Raw genomic sequence first — 12023 nt, 5'->3', positions numbered from 1 at the left:
GTTTGGAATGTCAAGGCAGGTGGATTTCTTGAGCCCAGGAGTTCAAGATCAACATGGGCAACACGGTGAAACCCCATCTCTACAAAAAATACAGAAATCAGTCAGGTGTGGTGGCACATGTCTGTAGTTCCATCTACTTGGGAGGCAGAGGTGGGACGATCGCTTGAGCCCACAAAGCAGAGGTTTCAGTGAGCTGAGATCATGCCACTGCACTCCAGCCTGGGCGATAGAACAAAACCCTCTCTAGGGGGGAAAAAAAAGAATGAATATTAATGGTCTGTGTACTTACTTTAACTGGCCAGTTTTGCACCTTAAAATGTTTTCTTTTCGCACATGTTTTTTCCTTCTAGATTGAAGAATTCCCTTTAGAGTTTCTTGAAAAATGGGTACGATAGTGGTGAATTCTCCTAGCTTTTGTCTAAGACTTTATCTGGCCTTCATATTTCAAGGATATATTTGCTGGATACAGTATTCTTGGACGGCAGATTTTTTTTCATTCAGCCGTTTAAAAATGTCATCTAACTCCTTCCTGGCCTGTATGGCTTCTGTTGAGAAGTCTGTTGCCAGATGAACTGTAGTTTGTTTACATGTTATTTGGTTCTTTTATTTTGCTGCTTTTAGAATCCTTTATTTATCCTTCCGCTTTTAGAGTTTGATTATTATATGCTGTGGAATAGTTTCTGGGGTGCCAGCTAAGTTGGTCTCACCTGTGTGAGACACTCATGGGAAGCCATGGGCGGGCTTCTGAGGAGAAATGTCTCCTTGTTGCCTTCACGTCTTTATGTCCTGAGAGCACAACCTCTCAGTGGCATTCCACAGGTTGCTCAGGGAGGTAACATTCCCTTGAAAGAGGGGAGTATAATCAAACATCTCAGCTCCTCCTGAAACCCACTCCTGATAAGTTAAAGATCTTAAGTAGTTTAGACACACGCCTTTGCTCAAGGAAATTCACAGAAACCACCACTGCTATACATCTGATTGAATGACTCAGGAGTTCCTTCACTGATGCTTTTCCTCATCTCTTCCTCCCTCTCCCATCTGCCTAAGAACAAAGAGCCTGTAAACCAATAAACTGGGTGGAACCCAAGAGCTCTGGGCTGTGAGCAAGCCTCCAATGCTCTGGTCCCCTGGTCCCGCCTTTTAAACATTTATTCTTTCTCTAACTCCTTTGTCTCCACTAGACTTGGGGTACCCGCTAGGTGGTGTGAGGCTAGTTTCCCCAACATATGCCTTAGGGAAATCTTATTTGGATCAAATCTGTTTGTTGTTCTCAGACCTTCCTATAACTGGATATTTACACCTTTCTCAAGTTTGGGATCGTTTTCTGTTATTATTTCTTTGAATATGTTTTCTACCTCAACTCCCTCTTGAACACCAATAATTCTTAGATTTGGTCTTTTGAAGTAATTTTCTGTATCTTGTAGGTAATCTTCACTCCTTTTCATTCTTTTTATTCTCCTCTGTGTGTTTTCAAATAGCCTGTCCTTTAGCTCACTGATTCTTTTCTCTGCTTGATCCATTCTGCTGTTCACAGTATCTAATCAAATTTTTAGTTGACAAGTATTGCTGAGTCCCAGATTTCATTTTTAAAAACAATTTCAATCTGTTTAATTTCTTTGATAAAATTCTGAATTTTTTTGTTTTATCCTGGAGATCAGAGTTTACTTAAAACTGCTATTTTAAATCCTTGGTCACAGAACTCATGTACTGTGTCTCATTAGGATCAGTCATTGGAGTTTTCCTGTCTTTTTGGGGAGGTCACTATTCCCTATTTGTTATTTCCTATAGATTTATGTCCATATCTTTGCAATGAATAATTCATTTATTCCAGTCTTCTTGGTCTGGCTTTAGTGTTTACTGGGCATGTTTGCTTAAGACACTCTTCGTAATTTACCTGTTGAATATTGTTTCCCACTAGGTCACTGCCTCCTTTTTGGTACTAGATAGCACCTTAAGCACAGGATTGCCTCAGCTTTAGTAAGTAATCTAAATGCTGCCTGTCCTGAATGGGTGAAATCACAAAGAATACATCACAGCAGTGTTAGAAGGATGGTTAGGTGTTCCTGCCTAGGGGACTTGTGGAACATTCCTCTTACGGTATGGTGCTGCGGAACAGCCACTGTGATCTGGCATCTCCTTCGGTTGAGTTATAGAGCAGAGTTTGCAATGTCAGGGACGGTGTTATCACCTCCCCACCTTTTACTCTGCCTGTCCTTAGCAATATTTCTATCTTCAGGCACCACCAATGCTTCCAATGAGTTGACGGAGGAAGAATTCTCCTGAGAGGGAACCCGAAATTATAGGGAAGCTGACTGTTCACCTCAATCTCACAACTTCCAGCATAGAAACCATGAATTGAAGGGAACGATTCTGCGCACTTGGTGCCAGGAAGACTCAGAGGAAAAGTATCAGAGATACTTTTCCACAGAGTTTTTCTTGTTTAGGAAAAACTCTCAAACCGTGTTTTTCCTCTGCTCTCACACCAGAAAAAACAAGAAAGAATTATCTGACCAAATGTTTGGGGGTGAGGAGTTCCCCCTAACTGCACGCAGTGGGCCCTGCCAGCTGGATATCCTCCAATTTAATTCTGACGCTACCTACCTAGAAATAAGAGTCTAATCCCACAGGCTGAGGGCTGACTCCAAGACTGCCTCCCAATTTCAGTCACAAGTCCACGCCTCCAGAACTTCTGACTAATCAGATTTGAGTTGGGGTTCCCACAACTCACTCTTTGGGTTTGAACAATTTGCTAAAGTGGCTCACAGAACTCAGCAAAGCAGGTTTTCTGATTCCTTATAAATGATATTGCAAAGGAAACAGATGAAGAAATGCATAGGGAAAGGTATAGGGGAAGGAGGTGGTGCTTTAATTTCTTCCCTGGGCATGCCACGCTGTAGGAACCTCAACATATTCAGCTATCCAGAAGCTCTCTGAACCCTGTCCTCTCGGGTTTTTATGAAGGCTTCATGATATAGGCCTAGTTAATTAAACCACTGGTCATTAGTGAACAACCTGACCTTCAGCTCTTCTCCTCTCCCCGAAGGTTTCAGGGTATGGTTATAAATCCCAAACTTCTAATCGTGCCTTCATTTTTCTGGTGACCAGCCGTACCCTAAAGCTATCAGTCAGTATTAGCATACAAAAATATAGGACTTTGGAGATTCTAAGGATTTTAGGAGTTGTACATCAGGAAATGGAGATGAAGGCCAAATATATATATATATATTTCACAATATCAGACCATCTGCTTGGAGTTTTTTTCATTTATCTGTGGCTCTGAAAGCTGTCTCATCCTATTTGAGTTCTGGGATATTGCTGGTGGTAATCCTGGCACTGTATATTTGTTTTCAGTTTTCTGTTAAAGAGAATGAAGCCAACTTACTTCTACACCACCATTTTGGAATTGAAAACTCTCCCCTTTAACTGGGTGTGGTGGCTCATGCCTGTATTCCTAGCACTTTGGGGGGCCAAGAGAGGCAAATTGCTTGACCTCGGGAATTTCAGACCACCCTGGGCAATGTGGTGAAACTCTATCTCTAGGAAAAAAATACAAAAAATGAGCTAGGTGTAGTTGTTTGCACCTGTAGTCCCAGCTACATGGGGGGCTGAGATGGAAGGATCACTTGAGCCCAGGAGGTCAAGGCTGCAGTGAGCCAACATCATGCCACTGCACGCCAGTCTGGGTGTCAAAGTTACAAAGGGAGACCCTGTTCAAATAAATAAATAAATAAATAAAAATCTCTCCCCTTTATTCTATTACAGTTTGTACCCCTTTCTTTTCTGGTTTCTTTCACTCACTAATTATTCTGAAACTCATTCATTTTATTACATGCATTGATACTTGGTTCCTTTCCACTGCTGAACACTATTCCATTATATAAACATACTACAATTTATCCATTTATCTGTTGATGAAAATCTGGGTTGTTTCAAGTTGGGGGTTATTACAAATAAAGCAACTATGATTATCTGTTTAAATCTTGAGTAAATACATAAGTAGAATAGCTGGATCAAATGGTACATGTATGTTTAACATTTAAAGAATTCAGAAAATGTTTTCCAAAGCAGTTGTACCATTCTACACACCCACCAGCACTATATGCAAGTTCCAGTTGCTTCACATCCTTAACAACACTTGGTATGGTCAGTTTTAACATTTTATTCCCTTGAATAGATGAATCGTGAAATCTCATTGTGGTATTTGCATTTTTCTAAGGAATTGTTATGTTATGCATCTTTTCATGTCTTTCATGTCTTTAGTTCCCATCTAATATATCTTCTTTGGAGAAACAAGGATATTTAGATCCTTCGGTAATTTTTAAATTGGGTCATTTTCTTAAAATTAAGTTATAATTCTTTATATTTTTTGGATACTAGATCCTTACCAGATACATAACATACAGAATAACTTATTTTGTGAGCTGTCTTTTCACATTCTTCACAGTGTTCTTCAACATACTAAAGTTTTAGGTTTAGACAAAGCTCAATTTGCCTATTTTTTTCTGTTGGCCTTCTGAAGTAAAGGACAAAAGTGATAAAATGTCAATTTCAAGATTAACTTAGAAAAGACTGTGATGTTCACTAAAGCAGATTCTGCTTTCTTCATTAGCTTTATCTGATGATGATAGGGACAAGAGGCAGATAACTTGTGGGCAGAAGAGGGCGGATCCCCAGTGAGGACCCCACCCTCAAGACTGGAACTACAACCCAAAGTGAAAATTTACATCCCTGTTTTCCCACTTGAATGTTGCCTTTTCCAAAACTACCTATGGCCTGCCCCACCCCCAACCTGTGCCCATATAAACCCCAGGCTCAGTCAGCGAGGGAAAAGCAGCAACAGCTGGACGTCTGAGAGAAGCAGCTTGACTTTTGAGTGATGGCTTGACAGCGTAGCTTTGGAGATGATTCTAGCTGGGGACGGCCAGACCTCAGGGGAAGATTACCTTCCTGCTCCAATCCCTTTTCAGCTCCCCTTCCTGCTGAGAGCCACTTTCATCAGCATTTACCATATTCAAGTCATTCGTGTGACCTCATTCCTCCTGAATGCCAGACAAGAAATCATGTGCCACACAGGAGCGTGTAAAAGGTCGTCATACTGACCCTCCTAAGCTGCTAACACTTAAGCTGTCTATGGATGGCAAAGCTGAAAGGGCACTGTATCATTTCCTCTGGGGCTTCAGGGGTCACAGGCACAGGGTGGTGCAGAGTTTGCTCTTGCTGGCGCCCAAAAGCACTCACCCCAGCTCCTGCACCTGCTCACCTGCACTCCCCATCACATGAGGGGTGGAACAGCGAGTGAGTAAAGTTTGCCCCTGCTGGTGCTCATGCACTCCAGTTCCCATGCATGAAGAGATCAGGGAAATACCCTGATTCAATGATAAAAAGTGCCATGCTGTGAACTGCCCTATGTAGAGGCCCATCTGGGCAACAAAAACAGCCTCCAGATAATAGCATTGAACTGAGGTCCTTCATACCAACAAGTCAAAGGAAAGTGAATCTTGCCAACAACCACTAGTGAGCTTTAAATTAGATCCCTCTCTGGTTGGAGCCTTGAGATAAATGCAACCTCAGCCAACACCTTCATTATACTGTCCTGAGAGATCCTGAGCTTACTTAACTAAGCTGCATCCAGATTCCTAACACACAAAAACTGTGAAATAATAAAGATTAGTTATTTTAAGATAACTACATTTTGGAATAATTTGTTATACAGCAACAGAAAGTATCCATTGAGATGAACATACAGTTTTTCCTTTTTAGTCTGGTTACATGGTGATTTACACTGCTTGATTCCTGGAATAAACCTCCATTTACTCATGATGTTTTATCCTTTCTATAAAGAATTGATTTTCATTTGTTAAATTTTTGCTAAGAATTTAACCATCTATGTTTATTAGGGATGCTGATCCATAATTTTTTGTATCATCTTTGCCTTTCTTACACCATGTGAAGAGAATTCACCAGTGAAGCTATCCGAGCCTGGAGTTTTCTTTAGTAGATATAAGAACATTCACAGGAATTGTAACCAAAATTCCAAATCTTCTTACTTTTGTGGGTTTGACAAACTATTTTCCAAAACTTGCTGGAAGTAGAAAATGGCAAGAATTACCTAAAGTTTTGAGATGCAGTTAAAGCAGCATTTACAACAAAATTTACAGCATTACATGCTTGTATTAGAGAAAGCCTAAAATTAAAGACCTAAGTATCTTCCCAAAGAAACTAAAAAAAGAGCAAATTAGAACCAAAAGAAGAAAGAAATGAAAATAAAACAGAAATCAGTAAAATTGAAAGCTGAAAAACAATAGGAAAAAAAAAAGCTGGTCCCTTGAGGCAAATAATAATAATAATAATAAACGTCCAGTCAGATAACAGAGGAAGAAGAAAACCTTTGACAAAATCCCACGTCCACCATGACTGAGAGGCTTCCGCAAGCCTTTCAATCCCTTCAATGAAAGGGAGATTGCTCAGTTTGATAAGAACCATTTACTACTCTCATCATTTCTATTCAACAAAGTACTGAAGAATTTAGCCAGTACAACAAAACAAGATAAAGAAATTAAATGCGGCTGGGCGCAGTGGCTCATGCTTGTAATCCTAGCATTTTGGGAGGACGAGGTCAGGAGTTCAAGAGCAGCCTGGCCAACACAATGAAATGCTGTCTCTACTAAAAATATAAAAATTAGCTGGGTGTGGTGGCAGTCACCTGTAATTTCCTTGAACCCAGGAGGTGGAGGTTGCATTGAGCCCAGATCACATCACTGAACTCCAGCCCGGGTGACAGAGCTAGACTCCGTCTCAAATAAAAAAAAAAGAAATTAAATGCATACAAATTGGAAAGAATGCAGTGTCTAGTCACAGACAAAATGTAGAAAAACACTAAGAACCTACAAAATTTAAAATGCCACTTAGAAGTAATAACTTAGTTTAGAAGAACTGCAAGATAAGTTAATATAGAAAATCATATCCCTATATATTAGCAACAAAGTTATTTGAAACGTGTCAGACAACTCCAAAAATGTGAAATACTTAGGTATAAATCTATACAGTATGTACAAGCTTTGTATGCTGAGAATTAAAAGACACTAATAAATCAGAGAAGCCCTAAGTAAGTGAGAAATATTCCATATTCATAGATCGCAAGACTCAAAATTATAAGGTCATCTGTTCTGCCCCAACAGATATACAGACTTATAGCAATTCTGAATAAAACCCTAGCACAACACTTCATAGAAATCGACAAGTTGATTCTAAAATTTATATAGAAAGACAAAGAAACCAGAATAACCAAAATGATTTTGAAAAAGAGTAACAAAGTTGGAAGCTTCATACTACCTGATTTCCTGACTTAATGTAAAGCTACAGTAGTTAAGATACTGCAGTAATGAAGAAAGAAGAGGCATATTGACCAATGGAATGGAACAGAGGGTTAAAAAAAATACACCCACATATATATGATCAAATTATTTGTGACTATAGCAGAAAGACCATTACATAGAGAAAGAATAGTCTTTTTCAATAAATTATACTGGAATAATAAGATGTAAAAAGAATCTCCATCTATAACATCATACTTGATACAAAAGCTAACTCAAAATGGATGTAGACCTAACTGTAAAACTTCTAAGTACAAGTATAAAACTTTAACAAGTTAACATAGGTATGTTTATGACCTTGGATTAAATAAAATTTCTTAGATATTACACCAAAGGCATAATTCACAAAAGAAAAAGAGGATACATTATGTATCATCAAATTTAAGAACTCTCAGTCTTTGAAAGATACTGGTAAGAAAATTTAAAACAAACAAAAAACAAGCCATAGACTGGAACAAAAATTTCACATATCACATATCTGATAAAGGACTTACATCCATAATACATAAATAACTCTCAAAACTCAGTAAGAAAATGAATAACCCAATTTTGTGTGTGTGTGTGTGTGTGTGTGTGTGTGTGTGTGTGTGTGTGAGAGAGAGAGAGAGTGAGAGTGTGAGAGAGAGACTTGCTCTGCCACCCAGGTTGGAGTATGGTGCTGCAATCTCGGCTCACAGGAACCTCCACTTCCTGGGTTCAAGTGATTATCCTGCCTTAGCTTCCTGAGTAGCTGGGATTACAGGCACCCACCATCACACCTGGCTAATTTTTGTATTTGTAGGAGAGACGAGGTTTCGCCATGTTGGCCAGGCTGATCCGAACTCCTGACCTCCAGTGATCCACCTGCCTTGACCTCCCAAAATGCTGGGATTATAGACACAAGTCACCACACCTGGCCAAATAATCCATTTTTTAAAATAGGCAAAGATATATCAAACAAGAATATGAAATGATGCTCCACATCATTCATCATCATGGAAATCAAACTAAACCATAATAAGATACCACTACATAATTAGTAGAATGGCTTTAAAAAATGTTGATGATACAAGTGTCAGTAAAGATGCAAAGCATCTAGACAACTTTCAAAAATTGTTAGTAGAAATGTAAAATATTGTAACTATTTTAGAAAACATATTGCCAGTTTCTTATATGTGTATAATGCTGATCAAATAAGTAAATGTATAGTAAATAATAACAGCCAGGTTTCTCACTGTCACAGAATGAAGGTACAAATAAAGAAAACAAGAAAGCTAGAAGACACCCTGTCCTATGATGTTGGATTTGAATCAAAGCTATCATAACAAACTCATAGCTTTAAAATGCATGTATACAAATAGACAAAAACAGAAATAATTACAAATGTATATAAATGCATGAGTTAGTATACATATAAATATTTCTAAGCTGTGCCTGCTGAAGAAGTATAGAACCAATGATACTCCAGTAGCAATAACTCAGTAGTAACAAATGTACCTATTATCCAGATCATAATCTTTAATTCTCCAATAAAAGGAATCAGGGATGCTTTTATAAGTGGTTGTTCCCAGGCGTAGGGCAGGGAAAATACAAAATGAAACTGCCATAGTGCTAAAAAAGAAGAAAATGATTTAAAAGGATGAGAATGCAGTGGTAAGAAGACACATTGAATGGCAAAGAAGCCAAACTGAAAGAGTTCCCAAAGGCCAAAGTTAGAAAACAAAACACAAAATAATTGTTCTGGATTATAACTAATGGCATAAAATAAATATCCATCAGTAGATATTGATATAAACAAACAACTGAATAAAGAGATGGAGACGAGTGAGAGTTCTTTCTTACAAAACCATTCCTATTAATGAATTCTTCGTTAATAAGGAATGAGGAAAGTAAAAAACTCACCATTAGAACATCAGGGTAATAAGCACTGTAATAACACAGTAATAAGAATCTTGAGGAGAAACAAGATATTTGCATAGTCTCAAAGTATCTTCCCTAAGATACTTACTAATTACAAATATAAAGATAGTACTTTAACAGTAGAAAAACTCTACAGACAAACCAAGTGATTAAGGTTAATATCATGGTTAATATCATCAATAATAAGAAATGTAAATATCATGTACACCCTGTCACAATGTATTAAGAAGATTTTTTGTGATATTCTTGCCAAAAATGCATACTCTCCATCTAATCATGAAGATACATCGGACAAAACCAAATTAAATGACATACTACAAAATAACTGACTAGTATTCTTCAAGGGCATGGTACACAAAGACTGAGGAATCATCACAAATTAAAGGCAGAAGAGACAAGAAACTAAGTACAATGTGGGATCCTGGAGTAGATTCTAGAATAGAAAAATGACAACAGGGGGAAAAACTCATAAAATATGAATAAAATTGGTAGTGTGGCTTAGGAAAAAGTCTTGTACCAATGTTAATTTCTTATTTTGATGTACTATAGTATGCAAAATGTTAACATTAAGAGAATAAAGTGAAAGAAAAGTGTTTAAACAGACTTATCATATAACACCCTCAATCCAATGTATTTACACAAGGAAAATGAGACATTTACATTTATATAAAAACTTGTACACAAATAGTTGTAAGATCTTTCTTCATAAATTTCCCCAAACTAGAATCCACTCTAACACCTCTCAACTGGGAAATGTGTAAACAAATTTTCATATGCATAAAATGGAACACTACTCAGTAATAAAAAGGAAGAAAGTACCGATATATCCAACAACAGCGATGAATCTCAAATAAATTATCCTATGTAAACGAAACCTGACTCAAAAGGCATTATCTCATTTAACTGGCATTATTGCAAAGGCAAAATAATAAAACAGATTGGACTGCCAAGGGATTGGAAGTGGAGAAGAGGAGGAAAAGACTAACAACCGTGGAGAAGTGACAGAGCTGTTGTAAATCTTGATTCTGGTGATGACACTATGTCTGTCAAAACTCACAGGTATATGTACTAATAAGGGCAAGACTGATTATATGTATATCACCTTTAAAAAGATAGCATTACAGGCCAGGCATGGTGGCTCACGCCTGTAATCTCAGCACTTTGGGAGGCCCATGCAGGTGATCATGAGGTCAGGAGTTCGAGACCAGCCTGACCAACATGGTGAAATCCCGTCTCTACTGAAAACACAAAATTAGCCAGGTGTGGTGGCACGTACCTGTAATCACAGCTACTCGGGAGGCTGAGGCAGGAGAATCGCTTGAACCCGGGAGGCGGAGGTTGCAGGGAGCTGAGACCACACCATTGCACTCCAGCCTGGGTGACAGAGACTCCGTCACCCAGGAGACTCCATCTCAAAAAAAAAAAAAAAAAGATAACATTACAGCCTGGGCAACATAGGGACACCCTGTCTCTGCCAAAAGTTTTTAAAAATTAGGGATGGTGATGCATGCCTGTAGCCCCAGGTACTCAGAAGGCTGAGGTGGGAGGATTGCTTGAGCCCAGGAGTTCAAGGCTGCTGTGCCAATGCACTCCAGCCTGGACAACAGAGTGAGACTCTGTCAAAAAAAAAAAAAAAAGGAACATTAAAAGAAGACAATGTCAACTGTGGTTTTTGCCATTACTTTTAATGGCATTACTTTTAATGAGCAGCCTGAATTCTCAAGGTGATTCCTGGTGCCAGAGGAGCAAAGTGAAGATTGTTCTGAAAGAATTGTTGTTGTCTATTTTTACTTCTCTGGTGGTTGCCTAAGGACCAGTGAAAGGGACTTGCGCCTTTATTTCACTAAACTCAGAACTCTACAAGGCTATAAAGGCAACTACCCCAAGGGATGTTTGTCAAAAACACTTAAAGGCAAATTTATCAGTTGTGGCCACCTGGAACAAGGGATAAAAATTGGTGAAAACAAAAGACACATAGAAGAGCTCGGGAGAAAAAGCTGGGCAATGAAGATGTTTTGTGAAATAAGCTCCCACAAATCTCTAGGTCTCTAGAAGGCTACATCCATGTTTAGAAAGGAGCACATGCACCGAGAATACCCAAGAAGGCATTCAGCTCTAACCCCTGGTTGACCTCCAGGATCTGCACAAACAGAAAGTAAAGGTTAAGGAAGAGATGTAAATAGCCCATCTGAATGTTGAAAATATTTCCACCCCCAACACACATACACACAGCCCACCACTTAAGACTGGGAGAGTTTTTTGTTTGTTTTAGCGGGGATTCCAGGCATTTAAGCAAATTTTCATCAAATCACTAGCTGACCAGTAAGCTAATGAAATAGAAACTTCACAAGTCACAAATGACAATGTATATGGACTTGACAAAATTAGTTATGAAAAGTCACTAAACAAACAACAGCAACCACAGTAAGCAACAACAAATCCTGGAGAGACAAAGAATCTGGTTTCCAGAGTTGCTACATTTGAAACGTCCAGTTGTCAGTAAAAAATTATGAGGCATGCAAAGAAATGTGGCCCATACAAAGGGAAAATATAAAGTAATAGAAATTCTCTCTGAGGAACCCCAGAAACTGGATTTATAAGATCAAGGCTTTAAAACAATTATTTTATTTGATTTTATTTTATTTATTTATTTATTTATTTTTTTTTTTGAGACGGAGTCTCACACTGTCGCCCAGGCTGGAGTGCAGTGGCCAGATCTCGGCTCACTGCAAGCTCCGCCTCCCGGGTTCA

At 38.5% G+C, this 12023-nt stretch overlaps 1 protein-coding gene across 6 annotated transcripts in view; it reads right to left on the bottom strand.

Annotated features, from left to right (window-relative positions):
- SLC25A40 (solute carrier family 25 member 40) overlaps positions 1-12023 on the bottom strand; it is a 54942-nt gene that overhangs the window by 31195 nt on the left and 11724 nt on the right. Inside the window, exon 1 of one of the 6 annotated variants that reach the window (XM_023226568.3) lies at positions 10549-10611. The exons of the other annotated variants lie outside the window; for them this stretch is intronic. The gene's annotated coding sequence lies outside the window, so the exon portion shown is untranslated. Of the gene's footprint in view, positions 1-10548; positions 10612-12023 lie in introns of those variants that run through there. 6 annotated transcript variants of the gene reach the window in all.

The sequence above is a fragment of the Piliocolobus tephrosceles genome, chromosome 8 (assembly GCF_002776525.5).
Source record: "Piliocolobus tephrosceles isolate RC106 chromosome 8, ASM277652v3, whole genome shotgun sequence".
In the NCBI taxonomy this organism is placed as follows: domain Eukaryota; kingdom Metazoa; phylum Chordata; class Mammalia; order Primates; family Cercopithecidae; genus Piliocolobus; species Piliocolobus tephrosceles.
Note: the sequence above shows the minus strand (reverse complement) of the source record. Positions and strands in the feature narration are given on the sequence as shown.